This window comes from Cydia pomonella, chromosome 7 (assembly GCF_033807575.1).
Source record: "Cydia pomonella isolate Wapato2018A chromosome 7, ilCydPomo1, whole genome shotgun sequence".
Classification (NCBI taxonomy): Eukaryota; Metazoa; Arthropoda; class Insecta; order Lepidoptera; family Tortricidae; genus Cydia; species Cydia pomonella.
The window spans coordinates 23,663,132-23,686,937 of NC_084709.1; the positions used below are offsets into that span (position 1 = coordinate 23,663,132).

The following is a 23,806-nucleotide window of genomic DNA, read 5'->3' on the forward strand; positions in this document are numbered from 1 at the left end:
AATAGTAGCAATAATTGCCGGCACTATTTCACTGTATATGCAAATTCACTGAGGCAGGGCAAGATAGTTTTGGTAATTAGCTGAAATAGAAGTTCGGGTGCGACGATGTATTTTTCAAACTCTATAGGTATGATGACAGGTGTCATCTCCATATAATTTATAACCTAAAAACGTTAAATCTCGCAAAATTGTATCGAAATGACATCTTTCGGCGTACCCATCGCGTTTGAAATAGTTATTTGTGTCCCAAGGGAGGAAAAGTAGCACATGTGCAGCGTGTAAAATTGACAAACACGCGAGATGGAATGTCCTACGATTCCTCCTACTAAATTTTGAGCATTTTTGATACTTCACCGATATATACCTGTGAACATTTCTAGCGTTTTATGCATTAAAAGTTGAATGTCCTATTCATCCTTTAGGTTTTCGATGTAGATTATAGATACTGCAATTGGTATCAATATTATTAACAAATTAAAACTATGTGTTTTTGCTGCAGTCATGGGATGTATGGCGCCATTTATTTAAAACTAATAAACATCTATGAATACCTAATAAATGTTAAGCCTCTCTACGGCTCTCATTTGTGGTAAAATGTCATAATATATATTTATATTTATTCATATATGTATATAAATATATTGATTTATATATAATTTACAGTATGTAATAATATATAATTACTTTAGATATCGTTTTTAATTACTCTTTTTGGTATGTGTTAACTGGAAGAGATCCCTCTTAGGGATAAGTTCGCCTTTGTACAGTCAGCATCAAAAGTAGCGGATCAAATGACACTTCATAAGTATCATTCTATAAGGGCTTAACAAAAAGTGATGTCTTTAATATAGAACTACTAAGACCGTAAAATATATAATTTTGAACGTGAATTTTAGAAATTTATCTATATTTCGAAAAGTTATCTGAGATGTCCGATACTTTTGGCGCGTTGTTTCATCCGCTACTATTGATGCTGACTGTACTACCCAATTATTTTCCATCTGATGTAATATTTATTTTTCTCGTACAATAAAGTGTTTACTTACTTACTTACTTAATGTTGCCATTGTTTGAAAACTGATGATAAATGCTTATTTTACAGGATTAGTCTATACCATTCCTCTCTTCTTCTTCCTCGCGTTGTCCCGGCATTTTGCCACGGCCCATGGGAGCCTGGGGTCCGCTTGACAACTAATTCCAAGATTTGGCGTAGGCACTAGTTTTTACGAAAGCGACTGCCATCTGACCTTCCAACCCAGAGGGTAAACTAGGCCTTGTTGGGATTAGTCCGGTTTCCTCACGATGTTTTCCTTCACCGAAAAGCGACTGGTAAATATCAAATGATATTTCGTACATAAGTTCCGAAAAACTCATTGGTACGAGCCGGGGTTTGAACCCGCGACCTCCGGATTGCAAGTCGCACGCTCTTACCGCTAGGCCACCAGCGCCATGGTGGGGTTAAGAGAAAAATATAGGCCAATTCGAACGTACACTAACATCAGAACTGTATCTGAATGATGTTATTTAGTTATCGTGCATCTCGGCCGCGCCAACAATATTTGTATGAATTTTCATTAACTAAGGGATTTATTTCACAAAGAAACAAGTCATGCAGTAAAATTTACGAAAATATGAGTAAGTTAATGTTTCTGCGCTTTAAATAAATCTATCAACCCGGTTCAAACTTTAAGATACGTCAAATATTAGGTCTAGATACGATATGGATCGACAATGTCAGTGTCAAAAGAGACGTTTATGTTTGAAGAAACGTCACTTGACACTGACATATTCGATCCATATCGTATCTAGACCTAATATTTGACGTATCTTAAAATTCGAATCGGGCCGTATTGGTGGTTTCACATACTTCTATAACACCTCTGCGCTGCGGTATCAAAACTGTTAAAATTCCAACACAACCCGGCAAACTTTCCAATTAAGACTTCACATTGAAAATGTAAAATCTGCCCCATAATTCTCTATCCAACCTGGCTTAAGAGATCCAAACCAATTTCCCGAGATGAAATCTGTATGAAATCTCCAACATTTCTCTTGCATCCGTCACACGGTATTCATTAGCGCCATTTTTTTCGAGCAGGTGCTCGCAAATATGATATATTTCCAGTTCCAAGTCGGTTGAAAGATGGCTCGATTTGTTAGAGATTGGATTTGCGTTTTAATCGGGAGCGAAATTAAATGGTTAGGGGGTAAACTTATGGATTGAGTTATTTATCAACTTATATCCCGTAAGCAATGGGATTAATATAAAAATACCGTGACAAGTAAAATAAATAAATATTTTGGGGACAGTCTTACACAGATCGACCTAGCCCCAAACTAGGTAAAGTTTGTACTGCGGGTACTAAACAACGATTTACATAGCTTTATAGATAAATACATAGTTAGATAACAACCATAACTCAGTTATAATAGTAAGCACTTTACAAAAATTGTATCTAATTAATTTAACCGACCTATTATAACTGTTTTTTTTTGTACCTCATGTGGGACAGGTCTGGTCCGATAGATGGTAAGCGGTTACCGTAGCCTTTGGACGCCGGTAATCTCTTTGTCGTCAATTGTCACACTTTTCAGTGTAGTAAAAGATGAACGGTCTGGAGACACAACACAAAATCTAGAGAAACAGTTGAGATAAGCTAGCCAGTTACAAAGATTGGGCAATAAGCTAAATACTGGAAAAGTTGTGTAGTCGACTTTATTGTTTCTTAGGAACGAATAATAATATTAGGTCAGGGTCTCCGTCTCCGGCGTGCCTTCATTGGCCGTCCAGAGAGGAGTTGTTAGAGCTATATGCTCTAGGGATGGAAGGGAAACATGCATAAGACGCGAGTTGGCACAGTGGCTATTATCAGCCACTGGGTTGAAAGCGGCGTACACCTCTCGACACCCCTGAGCCGCTCACACCGGTGTTGCTCCTGGTCGTCTTGACGACGCCAGTTTCAGGGGCCCATCTAGTGGGCGGCGAGTCACCGCCTGCCTCGATAACTAGTAACAACATTGTTATGGTAAGTGTCCGGACGTCTTGGCAATAACCCAGTGTCATGGTCCACACAAACTTCAACCCATAGACCGTTATACTGTTCACTTTTTTTACAATAGTTCCAATACCTGCTGCGACCGGTTCATGGGTGTCTATTGTTGCACCTGTGAACGGGTTTCAGCAGGCGTTCTACGTGACATTAAAGCTCTCCAAGGGGCCTTCACGTATTAGATCTATATCCCCACGCAAGTCTATCAAAAGACCGGGATTAATAGACTTAAATCGGCCGGGATATAAACCGTGATTACCTTTTATATTGTTTTTGATCTCCCGATATTTCGATGCAGTTACATGCATCTTGTTCACAGGGTTACGGGATTTATAGGCCCGTGAAATCCAATGATATTAGTATATAGGTAAATGTACGGTTATTATAAAAATATATGAATAATTCAGCCTATATACGTTCCACGCTGGCCCAGTGCGATTTAGAGACTACCTCGGGACTACACATAAAAAAGGCTTTTTTTTTTTAAATACCACGACGGTGGCAAACAAGCATACGGCCCGCCTGATCGTAAGCAGTCGTCATAGCCTATGGACGCCTGCTGATGACGTAGCTTTTCCTCGTGATGATTTATTTTCCGAAAAACTATGAATAATAAAATCATTTATTTCGTGACAAACTTTAATAACGGATAGAATTAGTATTATATAACAAAGAAATTTAAAACATACTATTTCCCACAAAATGGGCTCGCCTCAGCTTCGTTCTGACCCGAAAGTGCTGCGCTGATCTTCCGTCCATTTGTCATGAAACTTATACATATACGAAATATCATTTGATATTTACTAAATGAACCTAGCCTAACTTAATCCCATTAAGCTCAAGTTTTTTCTCTAAGTCGTGACCTGTCAACTATAATACGTACCGACGATGAAACGTAAGTTGGCGTTTTTTAAAAGAAATATTGAAAACCTTTTTCTTACAAATCTGGACATTTTTTGGCTCATTCTAATCAGAATCGACGGCATGCATGCCTGCATGAATCCTACCATCAAAAAAAGATTTCTCAAAATGTCCGTTCCATTACATCACATTTTTAATGAGAACATCTTTTTCACTTGTATGTGCGTGACGTAATGGAAACTACAATTTCCATACACATTTTTGGGACATTTTTTTTAGGTCAACATTGAATATGCCAGTGATTTTGATCAAATATCAAACATTTATTCAGCAAATAGGCCACAGGGGCACTTTTACATGTCCATTTTTACAAACTATAAAAAAAAAACAATTACAAATATGGAATCGATGAAATAATAAATACTTTATTAGAGATGTATACTGTCTCTAAATGTCAAATTACTCAAAAAAACTATGATAAAAAAAATGAGTTGAAAAAATCCAATAAAAAACCAGGATCTGTGAGAATCAGGTCTTCAATAGTTTTTTTTAAAAGCCCAAGAACCTTAACAGGTAAGTAGTCGAGAACTAGTGAATTTGGTAACAATTCTTGTAATCACACTGCAAACCGCACAACTGCGGCCACATTATCACGCAACCAGCAAAACGCTATGAAAGGAACTATTAATAGGGTAATAAAAATGGTAACAATAACTGATATCAGCGCCGGCGCGCAGTGTGACCCGAGCTTTACGTAACACAATTATCCGCTCGTTATCTCCGACCTTACAATGCCATAGCGTATTTCAGCGTGGTGGTGGTGGCGATTCAAACGCGCCGCATGTTGTAATGACCTTCGGGACGTTTACGGCTCGATTTAAACTTTAAAATACGTCAAATATTAGGTCTTCTTCTTTTAAATATGGCCTCCATCAAGTCTATAATGATTTTGCCAATGTCAAGTGTTGTAGTAACTTTAAGTGTGCTCGTAGAGCATGACGGTGTTCGGTAGTTGCTTTTAGTAAAGAGATAGCTGGACTTTACTAAAAGCCACGATGGATTGCCGGGTGTTGATCAAAACATGGTTAAACGCTTTTCAAGATTAGTTTTTCATGAGCTGGACACTTTCACGATAGTTCACTGCATAATAAGCTAATAATATTACACTTTAAAAGAAGTTAATGAGCAAAACACAAAAAAATATTCTCGAGACGTCTTCGCCATCTTGAATCTCAACGACAACCCAATATTAGGTCTAGATGCTTCAAACAAAAACGTCACTTTTGACACTGACATATATGATCCATATCGTATCTAGACCTAATATTTGACGTATCTTAAAGTTCATATCGGGCCGTTAATGTGGAGTAGGTTAAGATAACGGAGGTTTTGAAAAGTCGCTAGCGCTTTTTTAGATCACAATACGGTTGCCAAAATTTTTATTAGCAATCTTGAGGCTTGTCTCTAGGGATGTCAGATGTCATTCGAATCCTGAGTTTTTGTCTTTCCATCAATAGAAAAACATCACGAACATAGGTCCAAATACCACTTTAATATTTTTTTAATATATTTTGTATGAAAACTAAAAATATGATTCTTTTTCTAAAAATGAGCAATATAATGCTTGAGGGAGCTCAGCGATTACTTTTTTCTTATTAAGACACACAAAACATCCGTGGTCCCGTGCACGCATATCCGTCTCACTCACACTTACACTCAGTGAGAGTGAGAGAAAAACACGAACCTACTGGGCCTAAAAGTATCTTCGTAACATTACGGGATTCCCCTTATTCATTAAACTTAGAAAACCTTTGATACATTTTGTCCCTTTCTAACAAACGTTAATGTCAAAATGGCAAATAAGGATAAACGATTATCAAGGACTTGTTAAACTTAACAGGCGTTTATGTAAGACACCATTAAAGTATAATGTTGATTGATTATATGTTGATGTGACATTACTTGCATTTCGATATTGAGAGGCACGCAATGACTTCTAGGGCATACGAAGCCATATATGGCAGTTATAATATTAAACTCTATTGACAGCTATTAAAGTTTAAATTCAATCAAATAATTTTATATGACATGCACTAGAGGGTTAGTATCAAATCCATACAATCATGTCTTTAAGGAAAAATATACCTTTTCTTGATTTTTGTAGCATTTGAAATTAGGTAGCTTTGTAGGACTTCCTTCGGTAGTAGATAGGTAACGATGATACTGTGGCATAAGCATTAAAAAGACTTTATATGTTGAAAAGAAGCATGTGAATAAAATCATTAAAAAACCGTTAAAAATAACTGTGTTTTCTTGTGTTCCTTCTGCGCCTTCGTCGCTGTGCGCCCGCTAGGATACATTTACGGCTGCAGCAATTACGTCTACGTCTGTTTAAAATTGTTTAAAATTTAATCTAAACTGATGCCCGTAAACTCGCAGCAGACAGAAAGAAACAGTTTTTCGTAATGGATTTAAAACGTTCATAGATGAATTTTCTGTTCTGTTCTGAGAAATTCGCTTAAATCGTTTTGTGTAAAATGTGTGCATCGGTAGCTGACGGAAATGTAATTCCTGTAGCTTTTAATTCATTCATCGGTTATTCTCAAAAAAAATGTCTGCAGTCTAATCGCTGCGTCCCATGCAAAATGTATGAAAATAGTCGTGGCGATTATACGCATCCGCAGACATATTCTCAGAGAACAACCCTTTTGCGCCAACTACGAACAAAGATGCCCACAATTATCTAAGAGAACATTTCTCCAAATATCCAAAATTGGCTACTTGACAGTTTTTTGTAAATAATGTCAAACGATCTTGATTTTCTTGAGGAACAAATGTCTATATGGGACTCGTGGCATTTAAGCAACACGAAGGTCAGAAATGAAAGTTAAAGTTTGACGCTTGCACTCGACGATTGAAACGCCTCTAACAAAATGATAATGTGATGTGACGTCACATTATATAAGTCTGTCCTAAACGTATGGAAGATCAAGGAAATTGCCATTTTGACCCTGAAATATCGCGCTTATGTGTATAGTTGTCATACAATTTATTTTTTTAATAAAATGTATGGAATCGAATGGCACCATTTTTTTTTTCTATTTTTGAAAGACTAATTTTATTTTTTGGAGCCTTGTATTTTTTTATAATCTCTGTATAATTTTTTAACTTCCACTTTTTTATAATGGTTTTTTTTTTTGGATGGATGGAACTGATGGAATGGGCATTTTCTATCCATTCAACTAAATTTTGTTATAATATTCAACATGTGTCAAGTACCCAATTCCGAGCTAAAAACTACAAAGTCAGGGTTAATTCCCCGAGGTCTCATTGCGTATTCATGGTGTCTTATGAGATGCAAATACATTACCGAGGGTCCGGGGCGAAGGAGGCGGTAATCGTTTTAATTCTTCAACTATGAATATTCGCTAGTTGTGAGTCGTAACGGTTTGCTAGTTAAAGCCTGGTTTATGTGGGCGTGACCGCAGGTCGCTGAATGTTGTGTTGTTTCGGTTATTTGTTGTTTAGTTTCCTGTTTTAATACAAAATATGTATTACGCTACGTTTCCACCAGAAATTCTAAATCAAAATTATTTTTCGCATGAACACGGTACAATTACATATCTTAAAATTTTAAATAGGTCGTATTCAACCTGCATGCAAGATGTGCAAATAGTGCAAGTAGGTACAACATGCAATGTGCCGCTGAGAGCATCGCTTACTTACTAAATACAATATTTACAATACTTATTATACCAAATTTTTCATCCAGGTACACCTTAATAGACACACTTTTCTTGCAACCAGTTTGTCAAATGAATTTTAAACGATTTAGAGATGTGCGAGGATGTGTAGCCAGAGATTTGTTTATTAAAAATCAATAGAATTACTTCATTTAGTTGTCCTAGTTTTATTAACACATCCCTAGCTACACGTCCTCGCACATTTCTGGTGGAAACGCAATCCTATAGGTAGAGAGACATTTTCAAAAATTGTTATGTTCACGTGTTTTTTCTTCTTCGATAATTTTTGACTGTGAATTTGTGGTTTAAGAATTTATTTCTCCAAACGAATATTACAATTCACTTACATAGAGAAATATAAACAATCGTAATATACATTATTTACATAGTGCACGAATAGCATAAAATATATTCTAAAACAAAACAACTTATTTATTTTTGTAAGAAACAAGTGGGTACATATACTACATAGTGTGAATCGGCAACTGGTAAGACAAGTACAAGTACAGTACAGTGAGATTGTCATCGCGCAATTTCCATTACGTTACCTTCATGAGAATCAATAGTACTCATGATTCTGAACTTAGTTACGTTTTCTGTATACGCTCAAATCAATGAGCCATATAGAGAAGCCATTATCACGTTATCAACACTTCAGACACATGAAAATGTCTGCCAAGTTATACCAGTTTCATTTTCTAACTTTTAGGGGTCGAAACGCTGGGGTCAAGCGCGGCGGCTATACAAGAGTTTAGCGACGCGCCTTACAGACCCCACAGGTGACCAGAAGGCTGGCCAGTATTTCGCTCAACGTAAAAGCATTGCCATTCAACGTGGCTATACGGCCAGCCTTCTGGGCACACTTCCGATCGGGTAACGAGCTTGAGGATTTAAGTTTACCTTTATCATTTATTAATTTTAAGTTCATTTATAGTCTGTTTTTATTCATTTGTCTATAAAATTGTATATGTTTTTCGAACTCAATCACTATTGAGAGTTAATTTTTAACTGCTGACATCAAAAATATCTAAATCCACCACTGCTCATTCAGATAAAAATGGACTTCCATTTTAACGACGTATGGAAACAAGAGTACCGTTGCCCGCTTAATTAGGAACATGTTTCAAATTATAACGAGGGAGAATCATAAAGGCGCGCCGCGGCGCGGCGAACTATACACGGACGCGAAAAAAAGTTACACTTTGTATACAATTTATTTTAGTAGAAACCTTAGCTGCATGGTAGCTATGTGTAACAAAATCAAGATGCTTACTCGTGTTTTGAGTAACCTAGAAATGTTTAATTTATTTGAACATGTTGAATTTTCCGGGAATGCTTCTACTGTGAAATGAACACTGAAAAAAAATGTTTGCAAACACTAGGTAATAAATAGTTATTTGTTTTAAAAGGGGCAAAGTTGTTGTTGAACCCCTCGTGCTAAGCAAGGGAAAGATTCCAAAGAGCCACTTTGAGTGTTAAACAAACTTTGCCCCCAAGTGGAACAAAAATTTTCACCTCACCGAAGATAATACTAACTGTAAGATAGTTTCTCTTCGGTAGAAGATAGAAAACCAAACAAAATCAAACCAAATCAAATCCAAAAAAAAGTCATTTGTAGGTATTTATCATTCAGAATCATAGTTTAAAAGTCAATTCTACCAGGAAACCTTTCTAACCTAAGGAAAAAGCTCAAAATTTACTTCAGATTAATTTGCCCCTTTGATACAATGACATGGTGGTGGATAAAATGCAAAAACTTTCGGTAAAGGAAAACATCGTGAGGGAACCTGCATACATCTGCGAAGAAATTCAAAGGTGTATGTGAAGTCCGTAATCCGCATTGGGCTAGCGTGGGGACTATAGCCCGAGCCCTCTCGCACATGAGACGAGGCCTATGCCCAGCTGTGGGACGTATATAGGCTGAATTATTATTATTATTTATAATAACTTCAGTTCAGTTATTCTTGAAATTACACAATGAGTTCGGATTTTTTTTGTTCGGTGAACTTTTCCGAAGTTTTCTCTAAAAGTATTGTAGGGAAGGAATTAGTAGGTTTTCAAAGAGTTCGCAGCGTGTTAGCCTGCAGTTGAAAGCATCTATGTTTGTTTACCACCGACACCACCACACGCACAATAGGTAGTAAGTAATTCGATGAAGTATAGGTATTTAAATGTACGTACTTCTGTTTAAACAAACTAATGATGCAGGTGTAGCTTTCTTTAAAATCTCATATAAATCTGTGACGTAAACTTTCAATATATAAATCCGGTGATTTCAAGTTTCTATGGACGCTTCTACAACAGTTCCTCGCTGCAATTATATTAAGTAACCAATCCACAACATTCCCCACATTTAGACCACTTGAAAGTGCCAAGCAAATACTTTAAAACCGTATAGAAACAGACCGACCCTTCCAGGGAACTGCGAGGTAATGCGCTCAATAATAGATGCGACGACCTAACTTCGCACCAGTACCGACACTCTAGATCCAGATATAACTTTCTAAAGGACACAAGTCACCGTCATCTACAGATTAAAATGCACCTTTGCAAGATCAGGCTAAGGTCTAAACTTAAATGGCAGAGAGATGAGGGGTTTTGCCTTAAGTCCTGGCGTGCTCTGTTGAATTATATATGTGTTAAAAGCTTAATACACTTAATAGTCAAGTAGTATGTGGCACATAATATTTTTCTACTAACAATGAGTTACGTCAGCTAATTGCAGAGCTTAGCTTCGCTGGATAAAGTGTGGGGAAGATTTTGAAAATCTTGTTCCTGAGAGTTTTCTAGTATAAAATATGTATAGTTTAGTTAATGGTGCGCAGTTACGTTCCTGAACCTGAAATACATTAACATTCTACCTTGATTCATTAAAATGATTAAGATGAAAATGTTAGTGGCAGTAGCAAATTCCAAAGGGGATTCAGGTCGGTATACTCATGTAGGTAACCTATATGGAATACCTGTAAAAGCGTATGGGAGAAATACTTCTTTTTAGGGTTCCGTAGCCAAATGGCATAAAACGGAACCCTTATAGTTTCGCCATGTCCGTCTGTCTGTCTGTCTGTCTGTCTGTCTGTCTGTCTGTCTGTCTGTCTGTCTGTCCGAGGCTTTGCTCCGTGGTCGTTAGTGCTAGAAAGCTGAAATTTGGCATGGATATATAAATCAATAAAGCCGAGAAAGTCGTACAATAAAATCTAAAAATTTAATTTTTTTTGGGGTACCTCCCCTACAGGTAAAGTGGGGGTAAAATTTTTTTTTCGCTTCAACCCTAGAGTGTGGGGTATCGTTGGAAAGGTCTTTCAAAACTATAGGGGTTTTCAAGAAACATTTTTTGATAAAGTGAATATATTCGGAGATAATCGCTCCGAAAGAAAAAAAAAATGTGTCCCCCCCCCTCTAACTTTTGAACCATAGGTCCAAAAAATATGAAAAAAATCGTGGAAGTAGAGCTTAAGAAAGACATTAAATGAAAACTATAGCGGACATGATCAGTTTAGCTGTTTTTGAGTTATCGCAAAAAGTTTTCCCTTCATAGTAAAAAGACTTATTTTAATTAGGTACTGATTATGCAAATTTGCCTATTTGTTTAACTCAGGTGAAAAGTACCGTTTCATCCCTTGGTTAACAATTTACTATACTTTAAGCTCCAGTTTAGCTTATTGTGACGGAAGAGTAACTACGGAACCCTACACTGAGCGTGGCCCGACATGCTCTTGGCCGGTTTTTATTTAATAAAGAAATCAATCATTCATAGAAAGTGAAGCGCTGGTGGCCTAGCGGTAAGAGCGTGCGACTTGCAATCCGGAGGTCGCGGGTTCAAACCCCGGCTCGTACCAATGAGTTTTTCGGAACTTATGTACGAAATATCATTTGATATTTACCAGTCGCTTTTCGGGGAAGGAAAACATCGTGAGGAAACCGGACTAATCCCAACAAGGCCTAGTTTACCCTCTGGGTTGGAAGGGCAGATGACAGTCGCTATCGTAAAAATTAGTGCCTACGCCAAATCTTGGGATTAGTTGTCAAGCGGACCCCAGGCTCCCATGAGCCGTGGCAAAATGCCGGGACAACGCGAGGAAGAAGAGAGAATCATTCATAGAAAGCGAAGTGAACATAATTATGCCAAATATGATATGTGACTGAAATCGGCAAAACGTCCCACTATGTCGTTTCCCATAAGGACGAGATTTGCTTGTAAAGATTTATAAGAATAATCAGTCAAGGCGGCCTTATGGCAAGCGACAAAGTGAGCCGTTTTGCCGGTTTCGGTCACATATCATGACTGTAATACATACCTATTTTTGGTATCAGTTTTAGTTTCATAGGTCAATTTTTGGTAATTAAACAAACACAATGTGCACCTCACGAATCACACTATGAAACTGATACGAAATTAAACTCAAAATGTCTATAATGTATAATCCTGATAACTTTACGTATACCCAGGACATTTTTTTTCTAGCTGTAACTTATTGTCCAGCAGTGGCTTGAGCTAAGCCTCATTTGCGCCATATGCGTCTATTTTTAAGAATTTTACCGGACCAGCCCAGCCGCGTCTCTCGCCTGAACTCTAAAACATTCACAACTCTCGTAAAAGAGCTCGAACGTAAAATCCTAAAAGCGACCGCAATGAATTATTCCTTACATATTTGATGTTTACACAAGGCAGGTACGGCTTGACAAACGGCTCAGGTGTGCTCGAGACTTCCAATCACAAAATGCAAATTACAAACATTCTCTCACTCCCCGACAACTCTCATTGCTATACACATTTGAGCAAATTCATTACAAAAAGCCACAGAAGCGCACCAATTCAAAGTAAAGCTTCGATGCTGGTATTCCATTTACGAACTGCAAAGGCCTGTCCCTACTCTGTGTAGGCGAAAGTTAGTCTGTTCTGAATGCGAAGTTGTCAAACAAATCAGGGGCGGATGACGAAACAAATTCAACAATTCCTATTTTCGCTTAGCAATTGTTTGCTGGTTGTTTTTGCGGCTGATTGACGACCCGCAAGTTCGGATTGGCCTGTCTTCAACTTACTCTTGTTTTATAAATTTTCTTTCATTTCGATTTGTATTCACAACTCCAATTGACCTTTTTGTTTTTTTTTGTCTTTCTTTGGTAACAATTTGTATTTCATCCTCATTATAATACAATAACATCTGTCATGAGTTTAACATGAATACAACGCATTTAATACCAAAACTTTATATATGGTTTCGAATTATTTTGCGTAAATAATTTTGAGCTAAAGTCTCCTTAAGTGTAACATTACATTGCAAAAGTACGCGTGATTCAGCAATTAGCGCCCTTGTTACACGTAATAACAAATATACCCATGCAATATAAGTACGTATATGTTACGTGTAAATTTTGTACGAACACATACAGTTACAGCTTTGAAGTTTATTTACAACTAGATTCTGCTCGCATAGTTCCATATACCATTTCCATAACAAATTCCTCCCTTTTCGGGTGAAAAATTATCTCTTAAGAGGGTTTTTAAGTGATGATTTCCGGGATAACAGTCAATTATCAGGATAAGTTTTATTCCGGACAAGAACATTGAAGTCGCGTCCTTCTCCGGGACTTGAATTATCAATCGGTTCAGCGGTTAAAGCGCAAAGAGGTAAAAGACAGACAGACATAGTTATTTTCGCATTTACATATAGTAGACCTAAGTATTTAGTTTTATCTTGATTTTCCTACTTTATTGTTACAGTTTCGTACTTCTAAAGAAAAAAAAAACGGAACTATTTAACGATCACGCGTGTGTATGTTTGTCCGTCTGCCATTTTGAATTTTCTCTAAAACTGGTATTTAAACATTAGTCAAATTTTTGGGGGTCGAAAATGTTACAAGCTAAAAGTATATCGTGTGCCATGTAAAATGAAAGGGCTCGGTGTGAGAATGTCAATCAAATTTAAAAGTTAAGACTTACTAGTAAAGTTTTTAAAGTAATTTTGCGTAATTTTAGCTTTCCCCTTCCTTATTTCCGATATTATTAGACCTGAAATTTTAAAAATAATACAGAAAATAAATAGGTATTTACCTACAAATTACGATCAAGAGTGCGTCGATCATGCACGCCTAAATTCTGGGACAAAAAAATAAGCTGATGTAAATATAGGTATATATTGATTTAAACCAACACGATTTTCGTTCATAGGATTTTAGTTCGTACAGCAGGAAAGTACGTGAAGCAATCGAAATCAGAAAACACAGAAATTTCAATCAAAATGAGGGACAGGGAATTTCGTCTTCGTGGAATCCAGTGATTAGCAAATGTAAGGGTGAAAAAACTTTCCAACACATACCATCGGATGTCGTGAGTGTTGTGTGTAGGCAAAGTGACAACCCTAACGTACAAGTGAATAATCAAGATCAAGTGCGGGTAGTTCGCGAAAACTCGCGCAGCAAGATGTTGATACAATTCCTCGCCAGTCTGTCTGTGACCACGAACGTAATGTCACGTTCGTAACGTTAGGCCATATAATAAACGTAAGTTTACTCGATTAAGTCCCGTTTTCGTTTGAAAACTATGAAATATAGGTATAATTATGAAACTGATATTGTAAGTAGGTACCTCAGTGTCGATACTCGGGACAAGACTAATTCTGTGGGGGCAAAGCTAAAGTAATTAAATAGTGATTAAGGGCATACGATTCGGTTCCAGCAAGACGACCCGGTGAGTCGGATGTGATGTAAATTGGACGTGAAGTCGTGGGATTTAATAACAATATTTATGATTTCTAATCTATAAATCTATGATTACAAGATATAAAAAATTCATATGTCACGTGTGGGAAATGTTATCTAGGGTCTGACTCTATTTTCATATTTTTGATTAGCTTTGTTCTTCAACTATTGAAATTTAGATAGTATAAGATAAAATACAAACATACGAGTACATGAAACAATTATATAACTTATTTTTATGGACAATTCCAGGGCCACAAATTTGGTATCATTAAATGTAGACCGCCAAAACCCGAGAGATATAAAACCGATACCTTCGAGTTCTTTAGGTAAGTTTGCATTGTCGTTGATATTTACAATTTAAAACCCCAATAAAAAATAAATAAGAAAACCATGGGAACGAGAAAATGTCACGAAATGGCCTCATCTCAGCATGATGCTGGCGACATCCAGTACTGATTTTCTGAAGGGACCATCATGTGAATTTGTCACTTTGATACTTAAATGCGACGATAATGGCGTGTGTAACTATATCGACTGCTTTTCATATGATAAAAGCATTCATGAAAAAATTAGGCAACCGTCCGAAGGTACCGCGTTTGGAGTACACTTGCAGGAGTGCAACTTCGTACGCAGATCTCACTACATGTCTGGTATGAGGACTACGGTTTCAAGGTAGGTAAATGACACCATTAATCACGACTGGAATACGTAAAATAAGACAGTAGGTATGACTAGAATTCTGAAAGTAGAAACTACTAGTTCAGTTTCTTATTTGATGATATTTTAGTAACGTTTTGAACCGGATATATACTTAATAAGATAAGACTGCCTGTTGTTACCTAGTCTTAAACTTGTATTGTAACCGTGTTTTCTGTGTAATTTTTAACTTTAAACTTGGTGCACAATAAAGAATATTACGATTATTATTAATTGTGCTTCAATGCGCAAAGGTATGATAATTTTTTTTAGTTCGTGACTTTATGACCTCTAGAAGGCACCATGTTCAATTTAATGTGACGTCATGCATATAACGTTAAACCAGCGGACAATCCAGACAATTCGAATGACAACTCATTTGTCAAATTATAATGAATACTTTAAAAGTTATGAGGGAACTGATGGAACATACAACATACATACAAATCATAACCATTCTTCTGCTTTGCCGAAGTCAGGTAAAAATCTTGAAACTATTAAAACTATAGAACCAATCAAACTCCCAATTAGCTCCACTTCGATACTTGCTCTAAAGTAATCGTCACATGCTCAGCTTAGCTGTAAATCAATAGCAATTAAGAGGCATCGACCCAGGCCGAGAGCTCTCGGGCGGAGTGCCCTCGACTCAAGAGCGAGCTGCTGTGTTATGCCACATTACTACACTAATTACAATACTTGACGCGTTTGATATTGTTTAGTGCAGTTTTTTAAAGTAAAATGGCTTCTGTCTATTGGAATAATTTAGCCAGTGACAAGGTAGTGAGAGTAAAATTATTGAATAATTAAAATTGCACTAAAGCGCCAGCTCGTCGACATATACATCTTACCCATCCTCACCTATGGTGCCCAAAGATTTGTCAAAGGGCAATGGAGCGGAGTATCCTGGGTATCCGAAGATCTGACAGGGTGAGGGTGTCCCGTGTCGTCGATGTTGGGATGAAGACCGCTAGGCTAAAGTGGGACTGGGCTGGAGATGTCTGCCGGATGAATGATGACAGATGGGCTAAAATAGCCACTAGCTGGCATCCCCGGTGTAGTCGTGGCAGAGGCAGACCGAGAAAGAGATGGCGGGACGACTTGGGTGCGTTTCAGCGGGACTGGCGGGACCTTGCTCAGCACAGGGAGGATTGGAAAGCTAGAGGGGAGGCCTTTGCCCAGCAGTGGGACACACAAATAGGCTAATAAAAAAAATATACAAGCTGTTAACAAACTAGCAACCGATATTTATACAGATTATAGTACTCAGCTCCTGGTGTATATTTTTCTCAATAAAAAATATTTCAAACACATTATAGGTTTTACAGTACATATGGGGCTACTTTATAGCACTAGTGCGAGAAGTAGCATATTATGTTACTGTGTCGAACATTTAAAGGGCCATATGTACTGTAAAACGTTGTACGATACATGTGCGAATAGGTAATTCGCAACTCGTGTCGATTTAAAACACTCCCTTCGGTCGTGTTTTAATTTATCGCCACTCGTTTCGAATTTCCTATTTTTCGCACTTGTATCGTAATGTACTATTATGATGTCTTTTTGGAGACAATTGGAAAACAAATTTGCTATGTCAAACACCCTATTAATGAGATAATTCAATGAGACCGCACTGAACAGATTCTAGAACCTCTTTTACCTAATACTTACGTACTACCTAATACTAAATGACACGTTGACAATGACATTTATGATAAACAATTGTGGCGTTTTCGGCAAAACGGGTATTTATTGTCAGTTGTCAATAAGACGCTATTATCAAAATTAAATTAATTCAACCTTTTGGTTGAAAACGTCACAAATGTTGATATGACAGAAAGTGTTAAACCTCTTGTCAGTTAAATGCACACGATAGAATTATAATTTATTAACTTTATTCGGACACAAAAAATATATAAAAAGTTTTCTTAATTTCTATTTAAAGTTTATTGTTTTAATGTAAAGTATCATCTCTTAAAATATCGGTAGGTAATTCGTTAGCAACTTGTATATAAAACATAAAATTACGATATTGCCAATATCTAAGCTCTTAGTAAAGCGATAGCTGGACTTTACAAACAGCCTCGTGGACTGCCGGGTATTGACTACGTAGAATGGTTAAACGTCGTTTGACAGTGTATTTAGGGTGCCGTAGGTTCAAAGAGCGCAGTTTTTTGTAAAATCGTACCGGTTTAGATAACAATACGGTTGCCAATTTTTTTTGTCCAAAAACATAAAAATAACGAACATAGTTCTAAAACGCACTTTAAACATTTGTAACAATGTATGCACAATAGCTAAAAATATGGGAATTGCTTCCAAAAATATGCAATTTTATTTAAGAGTGAACTCAGTCGATTACTTTTTTATTTTTTTAAACTTACTACAAATTAAAATTCAAAAACAAGATATCCGCGATCCCAAGCACGCTTATCCATCTCGCTCACTCTTACGCTCTGTGAGAGTGAGAGAAAAACACGAACCTACGGGGGAACTTGAGTGACTTTTTCTTTTCGTTTTTCGTTTGTCGATGTTCAATTGTGATCTTGGCTAGGCCCCCTGGAAGTGTAAATCTACGGTGTCTGCTCACGGACGGACGGTACGCTCAATAAATAAAAACGCTTTAAATTTAGGGATTTAGGGCCTAAATCAATATGCCCAGAACATGCAACATAGTAACAAAGCTTACTAAAAAAGGCCTTGCTAGTGGTTAGTGGTTATTCGCCTATTGCTTTTAGAATCATCTAAAATGTATGAATTAATTTTTCCGAATCAATACGGTTTTAGGCTTGTAAAAGCGCCTTTCTGGCTTTGTGAATTAATTTGATGGTTTTAGGGATATTGGAGTACTAGAGCACAGACGCATAGAGAGCTTAAAGGTAACGTCCAGATTCTGACCGCAACTGCACCTCTATTGCGCCGTTACTGTTGCGGTTTGGAGAACCTTTACACCTCCAAATCTTATTATTGTGTATTATTATTTTTCTCAGACCGTGGGGACCTTATACATCTCCAAACTTAATGTATTAACCGTGGAGACTATACGTCTCTGTCATATTGTATAATATAATTGACTTGGTACATACTAGTTATGTACAGAATGTAGCATTAGTTTATGAGACTGCTAGTTTGACAGTCCAGACGCGGTTTATTTATTTAGTATAAATTTTATTTTGACACTTGGAGAGACTTTACACCTCCAAATTTTATTAGTATTAGTACTCTGACATTGGGGACCTTTTACATCTCCAGATTTAATGTGTTTTTAACCATAGATACTATACATCTCTATTGTATTGTATTAATTATTTATTTTAAGATTATTATAATGTAATGTTTACCCAGATATTGGCTGTTGTATTTATAAATGTTGTTATGTATTTTTCATGTCACTTTATGATGTTACTATAAATGTTGTATTGACTTGTAAAAGAGCCCTTGAGGCCTACTTGCAGAATAAATTTTTGAATTTGAATTTGAATTTGCGGCCTGGATGCCGTCAGTGTTACTGTCAATCTCCTGGAGAGAAGGAGAGGTAAGTGCATTTGTGGGACACCACCTGCGTCAGCACGTTCGCTGCCACGCAACTTGGCCGCACCATGCGGTCGATGCTAAGCAGGCGGCGTCCCTGAAGAGGGACAAGTATTCGGGGCGGACAAACTACTTGTTCGTTCTCCGGTAGAGAAGTCTGGGTGCTGGACGGTGCGCGGAGGCGAAAACTTTTCTCAGGGAGCTGGGGCGTCGCCTGTAGGAGAGAGACCTCCGGTCCGCGTCGTTCCTGGCACAAAGGTTGTCCATCGCGGTTCAACGCGGAAACGCTACAAGCGTGTTGGGCACCTTTGCTTCGGGAGCAATGCGGGGTGGGTTATTTGAATAGTTAAGTAGATTTTTATAGTTTAGTTTAGGTTTAGTTTTATTTATTGTTAATTTTAGATGTACATCGTCTTATGTTTTGTGTGTAATAATGTTTTTTAGGGTTCCGTAGCCAAATGGCAAAAAAAGGAACCCTTATAGATTCGTCATGTACGTCAGTCTGTCCGATTCTGTCACAGCCACTTTTTTCCGAAACTATAAAAGCTATACTGTTCAAACTTGGTAAGTAGATGTATTCTATGAACCGCATTATGATGTTTACACAAAAATAGAAAAAAAACAATAAATTTTGGGGGTTCCCCATACTTAGAACTGAAACTCAAAAAATCTTTTTTCATCCAACCCATACGTGTGGGGTATCTATGGATAGGTCTTTAAAAATGATATTTAGGTTTCTAATATCATTTTTTTCTAAACTGAATAGTTTGCGCGAGAGACACTTCCAAAGTGAAAAAATGTGTGTCCCCCCCCCGTAACTTCTAAAATAACAGAATGAAAAATCTAAAAAAAATATATGATATACATTCCCATGCAAACTTCCACCGAAAATTGGTTTGAACCAGATCTAGTAAGTAGTTTTTTTTTAATACTTCATAAAAATTAAAAAAAAAAATTTTTTTCATCAAACCCATACGTGTGGGGTATCTAGGGATAGGTCTTTCTAAACTACGGTCTTTCTAAATATATGATATACATTCCCATGCAAACTTCCACCGAAATTGGTTTGAACCAGATCTAGTAAGTAGTTTTTTTTTAATACGTCATAAATGGTACGGAACCCTTCATGGGCGAGTCCGACTCGCACTTGGCCGCTTTTTTTTCTTAATATAATGAATGCCAATATCGATTGCACATGGCGTGGTGATATTAACGTATTTTGCGTAGTAATCTATCGGTGTTACTGTCAATTTCCTCCTCCTGTACGCCGCAACAGCCACAGTTGCCGCTGCAGTTGCTGCCGCAGTAATGTTGCGCCAGCTACGTCGCAACAGTTGTGCAGCTGCGGTCGGAATTTGAACGTGACCTTAATACGTCTATCACTTTTTAGCATATTCTCTTAAAGTTTTCATTTATTTGCAAAGAACACTATATTTCCAATGAGACTAACGTTCTAGAAATGTTTTTATTTCTTTTTCACTTTCATTAAACTTACTATTTATTTCAACGATAACGACCAGATTAATATTGTTGATTTACAATTGTAATATTGTAAAATGAGCTTCACAGAACCAGTTACAGGTATCGCAATCAAACATTGAAATGAAATTCTCGACTTACTCGTGTTTGATTTTGAATTGACATTCTTCGCAGTGTTTCTCTCTCAGAATACTGGGGCGCGAAATACATATTAAGTCAATGAAATATTTTAAAAGCTCGAATGCCTCTCTGCCTTATTTACGGACGCACTCGTTAAGTAAATACAACCAGGCTTGTAAAACAAACTACATAAATTAAATTCTGCATTTCCTTTCAAAATTGTCAACTTTTTCATTTAGTATTCATTAAAAGGCGCCTACACCGACATTTATAATTTGTACGAAAACATTTTTCTCAAATCAAGATCATAAAATTCAGCGATAACTCAAACCTTAAAAAGGAAAGTAGCTAGAAACAGCCAAATTCACCAGGAAAACGTTTGCATAAACAGAGAGATCGCTGATAAAATATAAACTTGATAGCTTATTTAAAAAGCGGCCGGCGCCGGTGAGCGCAAATGCCTGATAAATATCTTGTTTGAGACAAGGGGCGTACTGACAAAAGAGCCGTATCGTTGTTTTTCAGCTTGAGGAGAGCGCAAAAGGCTACGTAAGAGTGGTCTAAGTGAAAACGGAAGCGCGGTTCTCGCAATTTAGTGAGTGAGGCGTTTCTGGTTGATAAAATGTCACTGACAGATCATATACCAAATCCAGTACCCCTAGTGTAAATTTTATCGACATCATAACGTGACGAACAAGGGTGAAGGGGTGAAGGTGCTGGATATGTTCCCCACACAGTCGCGACGAGGAAGACCCCGACTAACATGGCTGGCAACAGTGAAGAGGGATATGGAAGAAGCCCAAATCCCACCTGACATGACCCAGGACCGCGAAGCCTGGCGAAATGTAACTAGGAGAGCCGACCCCAAATAATGGGAAAAGGACAAGGAGAAGAAGAAGAAGAAGATCATAACGTGACGAACGCGTTTGCGTTAAGTCTCATTTTGTATAGGGTTTTGAGTTTCCAAAATGTCCCGCTTGGCGCGCTCTTTCTAAATCCAATACAAAATGAGACTAAACGCAAACGCGTACGTCACGTTTCAAAATCGAATTTAATTACACTAGGGGTACTGATCACATTCGTAACCTGTTATTGCAATTAAAATACGCCTCAGGGGAATGGAACGAGTGAATGGCTGGTTATGAACACACAAGTTAAAAGAGGTTTGGGGAAAAAATGCGTGTAGGGACTATTGTGGTCGCGTATATTATATTTATTGGTTGTCAAGAAGATTCGTCAAGTTATGACACTTTTATAATGTACGCACAATGATAAACTCATTGAACTACATCCGTTATTATATCCAGGGCCAAAACTGTCACTATTGACTGCTTTAGCTTTAAAATCATAACGAGCTATTGATTCAATAAAGTTAGCATATACCATGTAATTAAACTTTCATTCACGTTTGTCATATGAGAAAACACAATCCTAGACATTTTGCATTTCTTTCTCCTTTTTATTTTATTAGGCTTTTATATATTTTAAATGCATCATATCGCAACTCAACATGATGCATTCAAAATATGTGAAAATACAGGGTGGAAAAAAATGGGCTCTGAAGAGAAAGTACCTTAAAACCTTAGCTAATTTTCCTTAAAAAATACATACAATTACCTACATGAAAAAAACAACGGGTTGCCGGCAGAAGTGAAAACTTGATTAACGTTGTGCATTTTTGATATTTTGGAATGGTTAGGGAATAATTTTGCACGAATTGCTTTAATTATCAGTATAAAAGTACTATCATTTATGTGGTAAAATACAATAAGTACTTCCTCTCTAGGGAATGCAAACCGGTTTTAACCGAAACCGAAATAACCGGGTTTTTAGAATTTGAAAAAACCGGTTTCGGTTTTATTCGGTTTTTTATTTATTTAACTAAGTTGCATGTTTTATTCATTATAAGGGTATAAATCCGTCCTAAACCGGTTGAATCGACATCAAATCAAATAGGTAATGTGGTGTTGTGTTAGTTTGATCATTTGTAACGCTAAATTAATTTTTACGGTACAAAATACAAGAATACGAAAGATTTAAATAATTTAAAGTATTGGCAGTGGCAGGACATCCGTGCTGGTGTACGAATTGTATAGTAGTACTTTTTAATAAAAATGGGTATAAAAGGTCTTATTTATAATTTTATTATGCGATGCGCTATAGAAAAATTCCACGTAATCAATTATATCAATGGCAGCTTTAGAGTCTTTTGTTGGTTCGGTGATAACGACTTACCGACAACCTTTTTTGTCTCTTTCGCACTAATAGGAAAGGGTAGTTCAAACCCTAAAGAATGGAATTACTTGACTACCTGTGTTTGCCCAGTTTAAGCTAACACCATCAGTTTCTAATATACTAGAAAACAGCGAAAAACTTAGAGCAAGATTTCGGATTGGGCCATTTGATTTAAGACAAATAACATTAAATTATAAATTGATATTGTCATATATTTAAGAAAAAATTACAAATGACAATGTCTAAACAACAAACAAAAAAAATAATTTAATAAAATTGGTTTGTTCCTATTCCTAGTTACAAATAACATTAAGTCATTTGACAATTCCTATACAATACAATAAAATAGTCAATATTCTGTCTTTAATTTCGTGATAAAATCGTGTATATACGAGTACTATACTAGCATTCGTTTTTACACGTGAAGCAATCTTTTCTTTATTCCATGGCGATGAATTTAAGAATTGTTGATTCTAAAAACCGAAACCGGTTTTAACCGGTTTCGGTTTTTTTTTGGTAAAACCGAAGAAAAAACCGGTTTTGAAAAACCTCCGGTTTTGAAAAACCTCCGGTTTTTGCATTCCCTATTCCTCTCCTACGCCGCGCCGGCGGTCTACTGGCTTCAATTACATTGTTACCATTTTTCGATCAAGTCACTTTTCAATCTGACGAATCTGTCGGTCACGTGACCTGTCGCGAGTTTAACATTTTTTCCCCATCACAAAAGTGCACAGCGCCGCTAAAGAAGTTTTCACTTCAAAAATACAGTTTGTTGTTATAGAACAATCATTTATTATGACGATAATAATGTTATAAATTAAGTAAGCGTCGCTTATGAGTTGCAACACGCACCTCGCTCGGTATGTGGTTGCGGGCCGCTGGCGAGGACAGCTCCGTCTTACAACACAACCAGCACGACAATAACAAACCGCTAATCCAGTCTACGTTTACTACCTTCAGTGCAACTAGTAAGGAGATAATGGTGTTGTTTCGTTTAAAGTAGGAAAACGTGTCGCAATTATTTTTAAAGACAGTGTGAATTCTATTAGCGGCACTCAAGGGATCGGACTATTTTTTGACGTCATAGATAGTTCTCCTTAAATAGAGAGAAATGAATCTTGAAGTAAACCAACTAGACCCAAAAATTTCGATGTTATAGGAAGTGAATCGTTATATCGCTTCGAGCAACACCGAGAAGGGAGACGGCATTCATACTATTTCCCCTCTGCCGTAGTAGTACCTATGGCGGTGCATGTTGTGACTTGTCCGTACACAAAAGAGATCGAGGTGTGCAAGATTTGTCTTTGACGTGTGTTATTTTCTATGTATTTGTGTCGTCATTACAGATTGGATTTTGTACGTAGTGCCCCCGCGAAAAATGGCAGAATG

General features: G+C 37.1%; 1 long non-coding RNA gene across 1 annotated transcript in view; it reads left to right on the forward strand.

The window, feature by feature from the left end:
* Positions 1 to 4,597: 4,597 nt before the first annotated feature.
* The window catches only part of LOC133520200 (uncharacterized), an 82,418-nt gene continuing 63,209 nt past the window's right edge, over positions 4,598 to 23,806 (forward strand). Inside the window, exon 1 of the long non-coding RNA XR_009799722.1 lies at positions 4,598 to 5,187. This is a non-coding gene — a long non-coding RNA (uncharacterized LOC133520200). The remainder of the gene's footprint in view (positions 5,188 to 23,806) is intronic.